At 36.8% G+C, this 15914-nt stretch overlaps 1 protein-coding gene across 4 annotated transcripts in view; it reads right to left on the reverse strand.

Moving 5' to 3' along the window:
* The window catches only part of LOC127859379 (protein tyrosine phosphatase domain-containing protein 1-like), a 67224-nt gene extending 52293 nt beyond the window's left edge, over positions 1-14931 (reverse strand). For all 4 annotated transcript variants that reach the window (XM_052396767.1, XM_052396751.1, XM_052396761.1 and 1 more), the window contains exon 1: positions 14887-14931. The gene's annotated coding sequence lies outside the window, so the exon portion shown is untranslated. The remainder of the gene's footprint in view (positions 1-14886) is intronic.
* Positions 14932-15914: the final 983 nt, after the last annotated feature.

Below are 15914 nucleotides of genomic sequence, written 5' to 3' on the forward strand. Positions count from 1 at the left end.
AAATTTTCAAAGCATGGAAAATACATTATGTCTGTAAACTTAACAGATATAATTATACCTTATTTGTAGCTCAACCAATAAACAGGTAACAAGGCATGTCACAGGATGTTATATATGTCCCCAAAGTATAATTGAGCAGCATTATGCGAAAATGGGTCTAATGGCATATGCGGCAGCGTGTAGCACAAGATTGGCATGCGCATTCATGCATTCAAATCAAGAGCTACCTTGTCTGCTCATAAGAACACATAAGCTTGTAACTTTAAAGCGTATAGAAGTTAACCCATTTATGCCTAGCGTCTAGAAAAAAAGCCTTGGCAAACAGCGTAGACCCAGATGAGACTACGCATGATGGGGCATCTCATCAGGGTCTGCGCTGTTTGCTTAAAGGAATTTCGGTAAGAAATATTCTAAATATAGAAATAAATCAGGGCCCTTGCTCCACTTTGGGGGATTGGGGCCGGGGTTTTAGAGGAGGGAATTTCGCATTGTTTTGGGCGAAAAGGGGAATTTTAGAAGATCTTTTCACCAACCATTCAACACTTAAAATTGCTATGTTTTAATGTAATTTACATAAATATACATTAAACAAAGGTTAATAGCACGATACCAGCTGGCAACATAGGTATAAATGTAAAAAAAAAAAAAACAAGAAACCGTCGAAGACGGGTGATGCTCCCCAAACGTTTTTTTTGTCACAATATTGCACTATATATTCAGATAAAAGGAAACGTCTTGAGGGACATAACTTTGGACAAAATAATACGATGGATGGTTTAGCAACTTACAAATTTCAAAGGGCCATAACTCTCTAAATAAATCATCTAACCACAACCCACTAATAACATGCGCATCTGCTCAAGGTAGTTAAGCTTCCCATTAAGCTTCATTGTATTCCAGTCAGTTAAGTTGGGGAGAAATAGGCCGGACAAGAATTGAACTATATGTACAGTTTATAGAAAATTTCAAAGGGCCATACCTCTGTGAAAAATCATCCAACCATAACCGACTGATAATATGCACATCTCCTTTTGGAGGTGAAGCTTTCCATAAAGTTTCTTTGAATTCCCGTAATAAGTTGCGGAGAAATAGCTCGGACAAGAACTACACATGTGCAGACATGTGGTGTCACCAATGAACGCTTTTAATCCATACTTGGAGATCAAATGCATAGTTCTCATTTTTTCAAACTAGTTTTGTTTATTTTGTTTAAAAAAAAAAACGAAAATGAAATATTGCAAAACAGTGTAAATAGGGATTATGTAACTCCGACATTCGGTATTCAGAAAGATTTCCAACGCGGAAATGCGGTCTTGACAAGAGCGAATGGAAGTTTCTAATGTGTAGAATTACCGAGATCCCCCTTATAGAACATTAATTTATTTCAAAAACTTGAAATGTCATATAAGCAATAACTAAGCATGTTCTCTATAAACGTATATTTTTGCATTTGCATAATAACTAAATGACACAGCCCCCTTTTACAAGTGTTATATGGTGTGAAAAAGTCAATAAAAATCATCCGGAATATCGCGTAAATCTATATGCAATCTATAGGCAAAGAAGCCATTTTGGTGTTAGCTTGTTTAGGTTTACTACCCGCTGAGCCACGTGATTAAGTGGGCGGAGCGATCATCGTCCAGGCGTCATGTCAATTGCAATTACTGACCCTAGCATTAATTTATTTAAAACAAGACTATTGCCAAGCAATAAAAGTCCCCTACCGGCTCCACCATTGTCAGAAATTTCACCATTGTCAGAATAATTTTTTTATTTGTTTCCATAGCAACCACAATTTTTGACGTAGGAACAAAAAGAAATGACGTGCATAATGTCCATATTGCCATCTATCCATGTTGCAAGTTTCATGAAAAAATATTCAGAACTTTTAAAGTTATCGCAGGATCCAGAAAAAAACACCATTTTCAGCACTATTTCTAGTCTATTTGTTGCCATAGCAATCACAATTTTTCACGTAGGAACAAAATACAATGACATGCATAATGTCCATATTGCCATCTATCCATGCTGCAAGTTTCATGAAAAAACATTAACAACTCTTAAAGTTATTGCAGGATCCAGAAAAAACACCATTTTCAGTACTATTTCTAGTCTATTTGTTGCTATAGCAACCACAATTTTTGACGTAAGAACAAAATGAAATGACGTGCATAATGTCCATATTGCCATCTATCCATGTTGCAAGTTTTATGAAAAAATATTAAGAACTTTCAAAGTTATCGCAGGATCCAGAAAAAAACACCATTTTCAGCACTATTTCTAGTCTATTTGTTGCCATAGCAACCACAATTTTTGACGTAAGAACAAAATGAAATGACGTGCATAATGTCCATATTGCCATCTATACATGTTGCAAGATTCATGAAAATATATTAAGAACTTTAAAAGTTATCACAGGATCCAGAAAAAAACACCATTTTCAGCACTATTTCTAGTCTATTTGTTGCTATAGCAACCACAATTTTTGACGTAGGAACAAAATGAAATGACGTTCATAATGTCCATATTTCCATCTATCCATGTTGCAAGTTTCATGAAAAAATATTTAACACTTTCCAAGTTATCACAGGATCCAGAAAAAAACACCATTTTCAGCACTATTTCTAGTCTATTTGTTGCCATAGCAACCACAATTTTTGACATAGGAACAAAATGAAATGAAGTGCATAATGTCCATATTGCCATCTATCCATGTTGCAAGTTTCATGAAAAAATGTTAAGAACTTTTAAAGTAATCGCAGGATCCAGAAAAAAAACACCATTTTCAGCATTCTTTCTAGTCTATTTGTTGCCATAACAACCACAATTTTTGATGTAGGAACAAAATGAAATGATGTGCATAATGTCCATATTGCCATCTATCCATGTTGCAAGTTTCATGAAAAAATATTAAGAACTTTTAAAGTTATCACTGGATTCAGAAAAAAACACCATTTTCAGCACTATTTCTAGTCTATTCGTTGCCATAGCAACTGCAATTTTTGACATAGGAACAAAATGAAATGACGTGCACAATGTCCATATTGCCATCTATCCATGTTGCAAGTTTCATGAAAAAATATTAAGAACTTTATAAGTTATTGCAGGATCCAGAAAATTGTGACGGACGGACAGAGACAAAACCGTAAGTCCCCTCCGGTGAAACCGGTAGGGGACTAACAAAGGACAATAACTCCAAATCATGAGCTGTACCAGATAATTATTTTAGCCAAAGATGTCTAAATGTGCGTAACAAGCACCAATCAATGAAAATAACTAAGATTTAAGCCTGACAAAAATGGCATGCAAAATACAAGCAAAGTTCTGCACTGAAGCTTATTTATAAAGTTTTCAAAAAGGACACAAACGTCCTGAATCATTAAGTCTGAACAAAAAGCTCAAAAGCACTTTCAGATATTTATTTTGCAAACATTTTATAGAAATTGCACACAAAATGAAGTAGGACTTTAGCATAGCAGCTGATTTGACCAAAGTGCAATAACTCTTTAACAAGAGGCCCATGAGGGCCTGAATCGCTCTACTGGCTGGAATCAATAGGGCTCAATCCCTTGATAGTATGAACAATCTGAGTAAGTTTTAAATAAACAGACCCAAAATGGGAAATTTATCGCATAAACAAGAAGAAACGTAAAATTTAAACTTCAAATGGCTCCTTTTCAACAATAAGTTGGACAAATTTTCTTCACTCTCAATGGGGTTCTCCAGGCCCTTTATGATATAACACATCCGTTGAAGTTTCAAAAGGATAGAACTTTATATGTAAACAAACAAGAAATGTGTTTGTCGGAAACACCATGTCCCTTGCTGCGCCGCTTTGAATTTTTCTGTTTGACCTTTGACCTTGAAAGATGACCTTGACCTTTCAAAATGTGCAGCTCCATGAGATACACATGCATGCCAAATATGAAGTTGCTATCTTCAATATTGCAAAAAGTTATGGCAAAATGTTAAAGATTTACATTTTTTTCTCAAATTCAAGGGGAGATAATTCTGGACTTATAACACCGATATTGCTCATTTTCAATAGGGTTTGACTCATCATTCAGATACAGACACTGTGCAAGTTGGGAAATGAATAGATGAAAACTGTGGACTTTATTGCATAAACAAGCCTTATTTCACAATTTTCTCAAATTAAAGGGAAGATAATTCTGGACTTTTTACTCTGATGTAAACCATTTTGAATAGGGTCTGAGTCCTCACTAATATAAAGATATTGAACAAGTTTGAAAAGAACCGGATGAAAACTGTGGACTTGATTGCGTAAACAAGCCTTATTTCACAATTTTCTCAAATTCAAGGGGAGATAATTCTGGACTTTTTACTCTGATGTAACCCATCTTCAATAGAGTTTGAGTCCTCATTAATATAAAGACACTGAACAAGTTTGAAAAGAATTGGATGAAAACTGTGGACTTTATTGCGTAAACAAGCCTTATTTTTCACAATTTTCTTAAATTCAAGGAGAGATAATTCTGGACTGTTTACTCTGATGTAACCCATTTTCAATAGGGTTCGAGTCCCCATTAATATATAGACACTGAACAAGTTTGAAAAGAATCGGATGAAAACTGTGGACTTAATCGCGTAAACAAGAAAAAGTCTAACTCATGCACGGATGGATGACGGAAACCACGCCATGACATAAGCTCTTCAGGCCTTTGGCCAGTAGAGCTAAAAACTAGCGCAATCACCAAACCTGAACAAAATGCACTGTAGCACTTAGAGATAACCATTTCGTTAAAGATTGATAAGGAATGCAAAAAGTAGAAGGCTTAATGCACACAGACTGAGAGTGTGATGGATTGAAGAAGACACACATGTAAATATGGACAACTACATACAGAGAAACTTTACTGATTAACACTGTTGCTATCTCAGCCACGCCGGGCCACGCGTTAGTCATGCGTGAATAAACCCGTGTCAATACCAATCAATAATATCAGTGTCTTTGTTATACCAAGCACACTAATCAGTCCGTAATGTGTACTCCTCCACGAAACTGTGGCCAGTTACTTTGGAGACTTATGATGAAAATCTCGATGTTTTCCTCGTCCTCGTGGAAATTGTGCATTTCATGCATAATTAATTTATATCGAAACATTTATTTTTAAGCTTAATTAAATAAAACAATAATATCAGTGAAACTGATGGATGCTCCCCGATGATGCGCTTTGTCAATCTATGTGTTAATAACCACCTAAAAAAATCTTTTATTAGCCTCGATGACCTTGACCCCAGTGACCTCAAACCTCATCAAAAGGTAAAGGCCATGCAAGGTACCTACATGCCAAATATGAAAAAGATCAGTAAAGTATTGAAGGTGCTATGAGAAACTGTAAGAAAAGCATGACAGGGATTATATATATAGCCTCAGTGACCTTGAGCCCAGTGACCTCAAACCTCATCAAAAGGTAGAGGTCCATGCAATGTACCTACACGGCAAATATGTAAGAGATCGGTAAAGAATTGAAGGCCCTATGAGAAACTGTAAGAAAAGCGTGACGGAAAATCTATTATAAGCGTTGGTGACCTTGAGTCCAGTGACCTCAAACCTCATCAAAAGGTAGAGGTCCATGCAAGGTACCTACATGCCAAATATGAAAGAGATCAGTAAAGTAACAAAAGCATGACGGAAAATCTATTATTAGCCTCTGTGACCTTGACCTAGACCCCAGTGACCTCAAACCTCATCAAAAGGTAGAGGCCCATGCAAGGTACTTACATGCCAAATATGAAAGAGATCGGTGAAGTATTGAAGGTGCTATGAGAAACTGTTACAAAAGCATGACGGAAAATATATTAATAGCCTTAGTGACCTTGAGCCCAGTGACCTCAAACCTCATCAAAAGGTAGAGGTCCATGCAAGGTACCTTCATGGCAAATACGTAAGAGATCAGTAAAGTATTGAAGGCCCTCTGAGAAACTGTAAGAAAAGCGTGACGGAAAATATATTAATAGCCTTGGTGACCTTGAGCCCAGTGACCTAAAAATCTCATCAAAAGATAAAGGTCCATGCAAGGTACCTTCATGCCTAATATGAAAGAGATTGGTAAAGTATTGAAGATGCTATGAGAAACTGTAACAAAAGCATGATAGAAAAATCTATTATTAGCCTCAGTGACCTTGACCCCAGTGACCTCAAACCTCATCAAAAGGTAGAGGTTCATGGAAGGTACCTACATGACAAATATGAAAGAGATTGGTAAAGTAACAAAAGCATGACAGAAAATCTATTATTAGCCTCGGTGACCTTGACCCAAGTGACCTCAAACCTCATCAAAAGGTAGAGGTACATGCAAGGTACCTACATGCCTAATACGAAAGAGATCGAAAAGTATTGAAGGTGCTATGAGAATCTGTAACAAAAGCATGATAGAAAAATCTATTATTAGCCTCAGTGACCTTGACCCCAGTGACCTCAAACCATATCAAAAGGTAGAGGTTCATGGAAGGTACCTACATGACAAATATGAAAGAGATTGGTACAGTAACAAAAGCATGACAGAAAATCTATAATTAGCCTCCATGACCTTGACCCCAATGACCTCAAACCTCATCAAAAGGTATAGGTTCATGCAAGGTACCTACATGCCTAATATGAAAGAGACCGGTAAAGTATTGAAGGTGCCATTAGAAACTGTAACAAAAGCATGATGGAAAAATCTATTACTGTGAAACCATTATTAATCGTCAGGCATTAATTTTAATAAATTTCGTCAGTCGACCGATCGGCGAATTTAAGATCCTAACGAACAATCATGCTCTATGTTTAAACAAAAACAAACACTAAGTTGAACAATATTTTAAAACTTTACCGTAGACATGAGGCATTAAATTCCAACATAATCCATGCACACATTCACTGCTGTTTTGTAATCAAGATTAATCGGGTTTTGACACAAAGGGATGTAGATTACACAAGGTACTTAACTGACACGTTACACTTCTTTAAAACGCGTGTGCAGTACAGCTGTATCGAACGGTTGACTTCGTTTATGTAGAATGGTAAAGAATTAGCGCTAATTGTTTATAACTTTATTACCAATTAGGTGCGTTGTGTTTTTCAGGGGTGTTGCATATTAGCCATCACGCAGCGAATGCCGATGAAAGACAATAAACCAAATGAAAAGATGACGATGTGTGATCAACATGCGTATTTATCACAAATTAATAAAGAATATTTTAATTGCTGTTTGTTGTTTGATTGTTTGTGTTTAACCACACTTATTACTATTTTATATGTATCAATTTATTTATTTTTAAATTATTGACATTATTGATTTATATACCGGTAGTTTACTTTTTAAGAACAAACACACACATAGAGTTTATAATGTTAATGTTGATATCAGAATAAAAAAGCATTTTATTTTAAAAAAAAAATTAACAAACTGGAACCTCTTTCGTATAACACAAACAGTTTTAAAACGGTATTGACAGCATTTTAATAAAAATCATACCAACTAGAACACATACCCAAGAAAATAAACAAAAATTACTAGTTTGATTTGCTTGCAAAAAATACTTCATTTCATTTAGAGAGCAAAAAAACAGGAAGCAACACTGTTTCATCAACACAACATGGACATTTTTTTTTTAATCAGTCCAGCTTTAAGACTAATTGGTAATTGGCTTCGTTGTTACAAACACTCGTTAACGGTTATTCGATCCCACTTGTCCGCTAATCATAACAATGAACGTGTGAATGGCATACATTAAGAGGGTCCATTTGTGTCCCTTGATAACAAAAGACTAGTTAATTGGCATGTGACAAACAGGCCCCACCTCCTGCAGTGATTCTCAAGTGTGTTCCCGCATTCGTACCATGATTTTTCGCAACTGCGATTGATCGCGATTATGTATTACACACAAATCGGATAGTGACTGACGCATTTTTTAAAAATTCAAAATCAGAAATCGGCGAATTTAAGTGCTGACGAAATCGTCATTTTTATAAAAATGACGAAATTTTGTGCTGGCGAAAATAAATGGTTTCACAGTATTAGCCTCAGTGACCTTGACCCCAGTGACCTCAAACCTCATCAAAAGGTAGAGGTCCATGCAAGGTACCTACATGTCAAATATGAAAGAGATCGGTAAAGTATTGAAGGTGCTATGAGAAACTGTAACAAAAGTGTGACGGAAAAAATCTATTATTAGCCTCGGTGACCTTGATTCCAGTGACCTCAAACCTCATCAAAAGGTAGAGGTCCATGCAAGGTACCTACATGCCAAATATGAAAGAGATCGGTAAAGTATTGAAGGTGCAATGAGAAACTGTAACAAAAGTGTGACGAAAAAAGCTATGTTTAGCCTCAGTGACCTTGAACTTGACCCCAGTGACCTCAAACCTCATTAAAAGGTAGAGGTCCATGCAAGGTACCTACATGCCAAATATGAAAGAGATCGGTAAAGTTTTGAAGGTGCTATGAAAAACTGTAACAAAAGCGTGACGGAAGGAAGTAAGGAAGTAAGGAAGTAAGGAAGGACAAACTGACAACTAGATAAAATAAAACAAGAGCACACATAACGGGTGCCACACTTGGCTGCGAAACTTTGTCAGAATTTATTTAAAAAAATTTAGAGGTCACAGTGACCTTGACCTTTGACCTAGTGACCCAAATATGGGTGTGGCGGGTAGAACTCATCAAGGTGCATCTACATGTGAAGTTTCAAAGTTGTAGGTGGAACCACTTTGATTTAAGAGCCAATGTTAAGGTTTTAGCATGACGCCAGCGGACGACACGACGAGCTGGCTATGACAAAGCTCGGGTTTTCTCCGAAAACAGCCTCGCTAAAAACTAGTTGTATCTTTATCATTATCGTCTTCAAGATAATTAAGTTTTTAAACAATTACTGTAACATATATTAATTAAACAACATGCGAATTGCGAATATTGGCAGACATGTTGTATGCGATTTTACGTTGCTATGCGCACTTGTTGCTTACATCATTTTAACAAGATGTCGGGCTAAGCAGAAAATAAATTGTGATTCCCGGTAAAAATGGCAAATAACGATCAAATTAACGATAGAGATCGTACATTTAGAAGGAATTAATGAACTTAATGCATGTGATAATCAAGGATGCATAAAACATTTTAGGTACCAACAACATATTAAGTTGTAATCTACTGAGTGGATGTATGTCACAAAAACGAGCGTTTGCAAAGTTTAACTTTTAGGGGTAATGCCATAATTTTTCAGGCCAATTCCGGGACATTGAGTTAAATTGTCCGGGACTTTTGCCGATTTTCCGGGACATGTATAAAATGTAGCGATATTTATAGACATATGCATTTTGGTACGTTTTTTTTTGTTCCGCATCGTTAATTGCAAAAGTTCGAAAGCCTATCCAAAATACACTTGATCTATTAACGTCAAATTAAACATTACTACTTCCGTTACTATATACAAGCCACGTGCTTTCAGTGTAAGCGTTCTAAACATAGATGGTGACGTCACTGCGTTATTGTTATTAAGACCCGTGGGTAATGCGTAGTTGTTGATACGCCTTTATTCATTCATTCACTGGGGGTTTAGAACAAGACAATAATAAACCTAGTTAGGATGACGTTTTTATTTGCTTACTTTTTTACTCAACTTCTTTGTCGGTTACACGTGCGAACATGAACTGCTTTTAATTTTTTACTCAGCGATGTTGGACTTCAGATGTGTGAACAACTATCCTTTGCCCTTACGCAGCGGGAAATAATGACGTAGTAGATTTAAGTCAATTAACAACCACATTAAACAATGCCGCCTTTTCGGTTTGACCGCGAACGTGAGACAATCGATATGATAACAGGACCCCTGTTAATTGATCGATTTTACACGTAGCGTAGTCTGCCTATTTGGGTAGGCATTGTCATGGAGACGCTGCAGATACACACAGATTCGAGGTGCAGTTAAGCCTAAGATAAGGTACATGTATATATGGATTTTGTAAATTCCGGGACATTTGACAGATTACCGGGACAGCGGGACAAGTTCTTCATTTCCGGGACTGTCCCGGACAATCCGGGACGTATGGCATGTATGAGTTTACTCACAAAGTTAAAACATCTGACAAGATTATCGTTTAAAATGGGATAAGACAAACATGGTTTCACTGATATGTTAGTGGATCTGTGTATAATCAGATTCCGGACTGAAGATGACGAAGAGGATACAGAGTACTCTGAAGCTGCCATCGACAGACTGTTTGTCATGTATGGCAGAGAATAAATTGGGATGAACTGTTATTTGCAATCCTTATCAATTACACCATACCTGCAATAAAAACTATCCAGAACTGTCCAAAATATAAACTTCTTTTGACAAAATGTGATAAACAGTTCGGGCTAGTAAACTTTGGTTCGGGCTAGTGAAAAATTCAATCTGGTAGCCCAAACGGGCTTGTGGTTTCAAAAGTGAAATTCGAACACTGTATTAAGCACATTTAATATTAAATAAAATGTTCATTATTTTATAATCAGTTACTGGTAAAATGGTTGCATTTAATAAGCCTAAATGTTCTTGGAATATATGTTTATCAAATATGTAAATACTTTATTTTTGGACGCTGCTAATCACTTTTTATATTGTGCTTGCTATGGGGCAAAATTCTGTCCAACAACTGATCTTTTGTTTTCCCTTAGGTGTAACAATACTATTTAGAAAACAAAACTTGAAAACAGATCGATCAGGGTGTTAACAACAGAATTGAATTTTTATACAAGTGTGTTTTATATATAAATTTAAAGGTCAAACTTTTAAAACTTCATTTTTTTGTTTATTTTTTAGTAGTTATCTTACAACATGCCAATATTTGCAGCAATAATAAACATATTGATTTCAATACATGCCTGCTATTTTTTCAACATGAATGAGAATAGGGTTTAGAAAACATGTAATGTTATGATTGGTGGTGACATAGCGCCATTATCATTTTTTTAACGTGAACATGTGATACACCAGTAGACTTCCTAGGCCACCTTTTCCAACACGACAAGGAACAAATGCTGATGAGAGAAGCAGACTGGATATGACCTTTTAAGACTTAAGTTTAAGGAAAAGAGAACACAATGCTACAAATCTACTGACATTCATCCAATTAAGTTTAGGCAAAATCTAATTTAGCATAGCTAGTATCGGTAAAGCATTTGATTAACATATTAATACAAAGTAGAAAATACCCCACATGAAATAATGCTCATTAAACAATTCCATGATGTCATAAAATTCCCTCATCTAAAGGGAATTGTCATTGTTCCCAAATGGGGGGAAAAACTACCCAGCCCTCTTAAACATGAGAGCCAAACACACACTTCAATCCTCCTTGCATTTAGTGATTTTTTTCCATGTTTAAAAAGTACTCGTAAAAGGTACTTTCCCAATTGAGCAAAATCTACAAACGTTTGTATTGCTGTCTGAAAAATTCCCAAACGGAAGGAACATTGTGTCATATTTGTTCCAAAAATTCATGATCTGCAAGTGAACATATAAAATATGCACTGCAACTGAACTGTAACAGTATAGGCCTTAAATTGAATGCTTTGCATGAGTCATACCCAGTGCCTCTCTGATAGTTTATACATACATGCCTCCGCAGTTAACTCAGTCTATTGTTAGCGCTCACCACATATACGCGCACTATCAAGTTGCCTGATAATATATTTACATGTATTATGGATGTATAATAAACTTATAAACAATACATGTAGTTTATTAAGTACACCATAAACATGGTGTCAGAAGATAGCTGATAATTGGATAAATCCGTTCGGACAGTTTCAAAACATTTTGTTATCTGTGCCAATTATCTGAATCTACGCCATGGGTGATGAAGCACCACCAGCAGCCGCGATAGCAACGCCAGTGACAATGCCATCTTTAATACCGTTTCCTGGAAAGCTTGACATGAACGGTAACATTGCCACAAACTGGAAAAAATTTAAGCGCTCGTGGATTAACTACGAAAAAGCATCAGGACTGAGTGCTAAGGCAAAGGATAAACGTTCCGCTACGTTCCTTACATGCATAGGACTGGAAGCTATGGACGTGTTCGAGGGATTCGCATTCACTCAGGACGAAAGCCAGGAAGACATAGACGTCATTCAACAGAAATTTGAAGCATTCTGTGTTGGGAAAACCAACATTACATATGAAAGATACCTGTTTCATACATGCGTACAATGTGAGATGGACTCTTTTGACACGTATTTGTCAAAAATACGCCAACTGGCCAAGACATGCGATTACGGACAATTGAACAATGACTTAATCAAAGACCGATTGGTTATCGGAATACGCGACGCACAGGTGCGTAAACGTCTTTTACAAGAAGACAAATTATCTTTGCAAAAATGCATTGAAGCCTCAGGTGCAAAAATCAAGGCAATTAGCAATGGTGCGTCAGGTGTGTCCAACGATGTGCATTTCGTCAAACCAAAATCGAAGCCGCAACAAAAGCAACACATTCACAGAGGACCAAAGTCAGCCATAAAGAAATGTCCTTACTGTGGAACAAATTGCATGCCAAACAAATGCCCGGCTTTTGGAGTTAAGTGCCGAAAATGTGGAAAGCTTAATCATTATGCGTCAGAATGTCGCTCAGCCAGAAAATCAAAACACAAAAGCCATGTGAAACAACGTGACCTTTCAGATGATGGGAATTGCGATGACATATTAACATTGAACGCAGGAAAGTGTTTTCAGAACAAAATTTATGCAAACATGTTACTAGTGAAACTCGGGAAAACAATTAAATTTCAATTAGATTCGGGCGCGACAACAAATATCATTCCACGGTCATTAATCCCAGAAGTTGAAATAGAATGCACTGACTCAAAATTATTAATGTATGACAAATCAGTGATCAAAGCTGAAGGGAAATGCAAATTAATGATAAAAAAATCCAAAGACACATGCTAGGTACAATGTTGAATTTTTAGTGATTGATAAAGATGTAACCCCGCTACTGGGCGCAGAAGCAATACAAGAAATGCAATTGATAAAAATTCATTATCATAACATATGCCCTGTGGACAACTCTGATTGTTTGTCAATGCATGATATTGAACAGAAATTTTCAACAGTTTTCATTGGTGAAGGTGAATTTTCTAAGCCACCTCATTTGAACGTTGATGATACTGTTCAACTAGTGAAAATGCCTGTACGACAGGTGCCGTTATCATTTAAACTTGAGCTCAAAAAGCAGCTAGATAAACTTGAGAATAATGTGACAATTGCGAAAGTTGACACCCCCACTGACTGGTTATCTAGTTTGGCAATTGTGAAACATGCTTCTGGAAAGATTCGTCTATGCATCGATATACTAAGCCACTTAACAAAGCTCTGAAGTGTAGCCACTACCTAATGCCAGTGGTTGAAGATTTTTTACCAGAGCTCTCACAAGTATTTAGTAAATGCGATGTCAAAATGCTTTTTGGCATGTCAAGTTAGATGAGGAGTCTAGCTATTTAACATCATTTGAAACGCCTTACGGAAAGTACCGTTGGCTCAAGATGCCGTTTGAAATATCTCCAGCATTGGAATACTTCCAGCAGTATTTGCAAGAAAGCCTTAGTGGTCTCAGTGGAATATGCGCCATAGCGGACGATATAATTATCTACGGCAAAGGCTCCACATACGACGAAGCCGTCAGAGACCATGATAAAAACTTGAAAAAAATTTGCAACGATGCATAAAACGCAACATTAAGCTAAACAAGGACAAGTTGCAGCTGCATAAGACGAACATGCCGTTTGTTGGTCATTAATTAACGGACAAAGGTGTTAAACCGGACCCCACGAAAGTTGAAGCAATCATGAAAATGCCGAAACCAACAGACAAGAAGGGCGTGCAGAAACTATTAGGTCTTGTCAATTATTTGACAAAGTTTCTACACAAGCTCAGTGACATGTGTGAGCCACTACGCCATCTTACACACAAGGACAACTTATTCCAGTGGTCCCATGCGCATGACAAAGCACTAACACGCGATCAAGCAAGCAGTGTGTAATGCCTCTGTGCTACGATATTTTGATTCAAAGCTCGAAACTACAATCCAGTGTGATGCATCCGATACCGGATTGGGTTGTGTGATGTTTCAAGGTGGACAACCTGTTGCATTTGCAAGTCGAAAAATGTCAAAATCGGAGATAAACTATGCGCAAATCGAAAAGGAACTCTTATCTGTGCTATTCAGATTTGAGAAGTTTCACCAATATATATATGGTCGGAAAGTGACTGTAGAGATTGACCATCAGCCGCTTGAAATAATAAGCAAAAAGCTTTTGATCAGAGCTCCGAAATGTTTGCAGAGGATGCTACTCAAACTGCAAATGTACGATTATGACATTGTGTACAAGAACGGCGAGCACATGTACATATCCGATACGCTTTCAAGAGCTTATCATGACCATGGTTCAACGAAACTCGACGACATTCTACTCTCGGAGTACGAGATAGGGCAATTGGGCAAAACAATTGCTGGCATTAAGGCCTTCATGATAACTCGCTGCGCTTCAGGCTCATGTACTTCTTACACCATGCATTTCCAATCATATAACTAATAGTCCCACATCCTTGTTGCAAACATAGATGACGTTCATCATGTAGTCAGTGCACTGTCAACTAAATTTAAAAGGCTTAAAGTTAAATGCTTAACTGAAAAGCTCCTCTCACCTCTGAGTCTGAGTCTGACATGGAATCATGGGAGGAATCGTAAATATGAATGTTTTAAACAACCCCTTTCAGACGTAAATGTATTTGCCAATGACAATTATTTAAAAATTAATAAATATAGCCATATCAAGATAAAATTTAAATGACAATTCTTAAAAGTCATTAGATATTTAAAACAGAAAGTTGGCGTACCTGTTGCTGAGCAAAACTATTTACGACCAAAGAGACACAATCGCTCTATTCTTCAGAAAGAAAAATGAACAGCAAAATTATGGTTACACGCCAGTATTAGAAGAACGGTCGCGTTTAAACATTAATCGTAAAGAGATCATTTGAGTACGCATCACTTAAAAGTGTGTAGTTACATTTAGTTTATTGAGTGCACCAGTATTCTCATTTTGGTAACTGCCCCGAAATTTGTTACTGAAAATGATGTGATTATGGAAGGCCTGAACTGTGGCCGTCTGGCTAGAATTAAACTTCTCATTTAAGCAACAAGAGTTAATACCTGGCGCATGCGAGTTTGGTTGGTGGTCACCTTACCTGAAAGCTGGAGTTTCTTTAAGTATTCTGATTTCCAATCCCAGCACACGACCACTTCAAAATGTAAAATCTCATTAATCAATAGCTGAAAATAATCACTCACAATCAGTTTCAAACAGTTGTGGGTAAAGTAACTAGTGTTTGGACACATGAATGGCCCTCATATAAAGCAGCTTTAGTCACAAAAGGACCTAAGAAACTTTGAAATACACACACAGGCCATACAATCCTGTTGTAGAGACGTACCTGGGTTCTCAAGTGGGACTTGAGCACTTAACTGCACTTTTATAAACCAAGCACTTAAAAACACACGTTTGGTTTCTCTTCAATCTGGAAATGTCCTTTACTGCTGTGTTTGTCAGTGGGGACCCAGTTTCTGACACCAGCATGGAGGCTTATCAGCAGATGCAGCTCTGACGGCTGGAACACCACTCCGCAGCAGAGCGGTGTTTTGTCCACACTTTAATAGTAATTTCTATACTTTCTTTTCTAGATTTATTCTTTTCATAGGATAACCTAATTTATGGTTATAGTTTTTATCCAGAGAGATGTCGACTAGTTGTTATTTGTGACAGATTGATGTAACATGTAGATGAAGATGCAGTTTGTTAACATGAAGCATTTAGCCCTTAAGCACAAATACATAAGAAATTACAGATTGAATTGTTATGAGAATA

The sequence above is a fragment of the Dreissena polymorpha genome, chromosome 1 (assembly GCF_020536995.1).
Source record: "Dreissena polymorpha isolate Duluth1 chromosome 1, UMN_Dpol_1.0, whole genome shotgun sequence".
NCBI lineage: Eukaryota > Metazoa > Mollusca > Bivalvia > Myida > Dreissenidae > Dreissena > Dreissena polymorpha.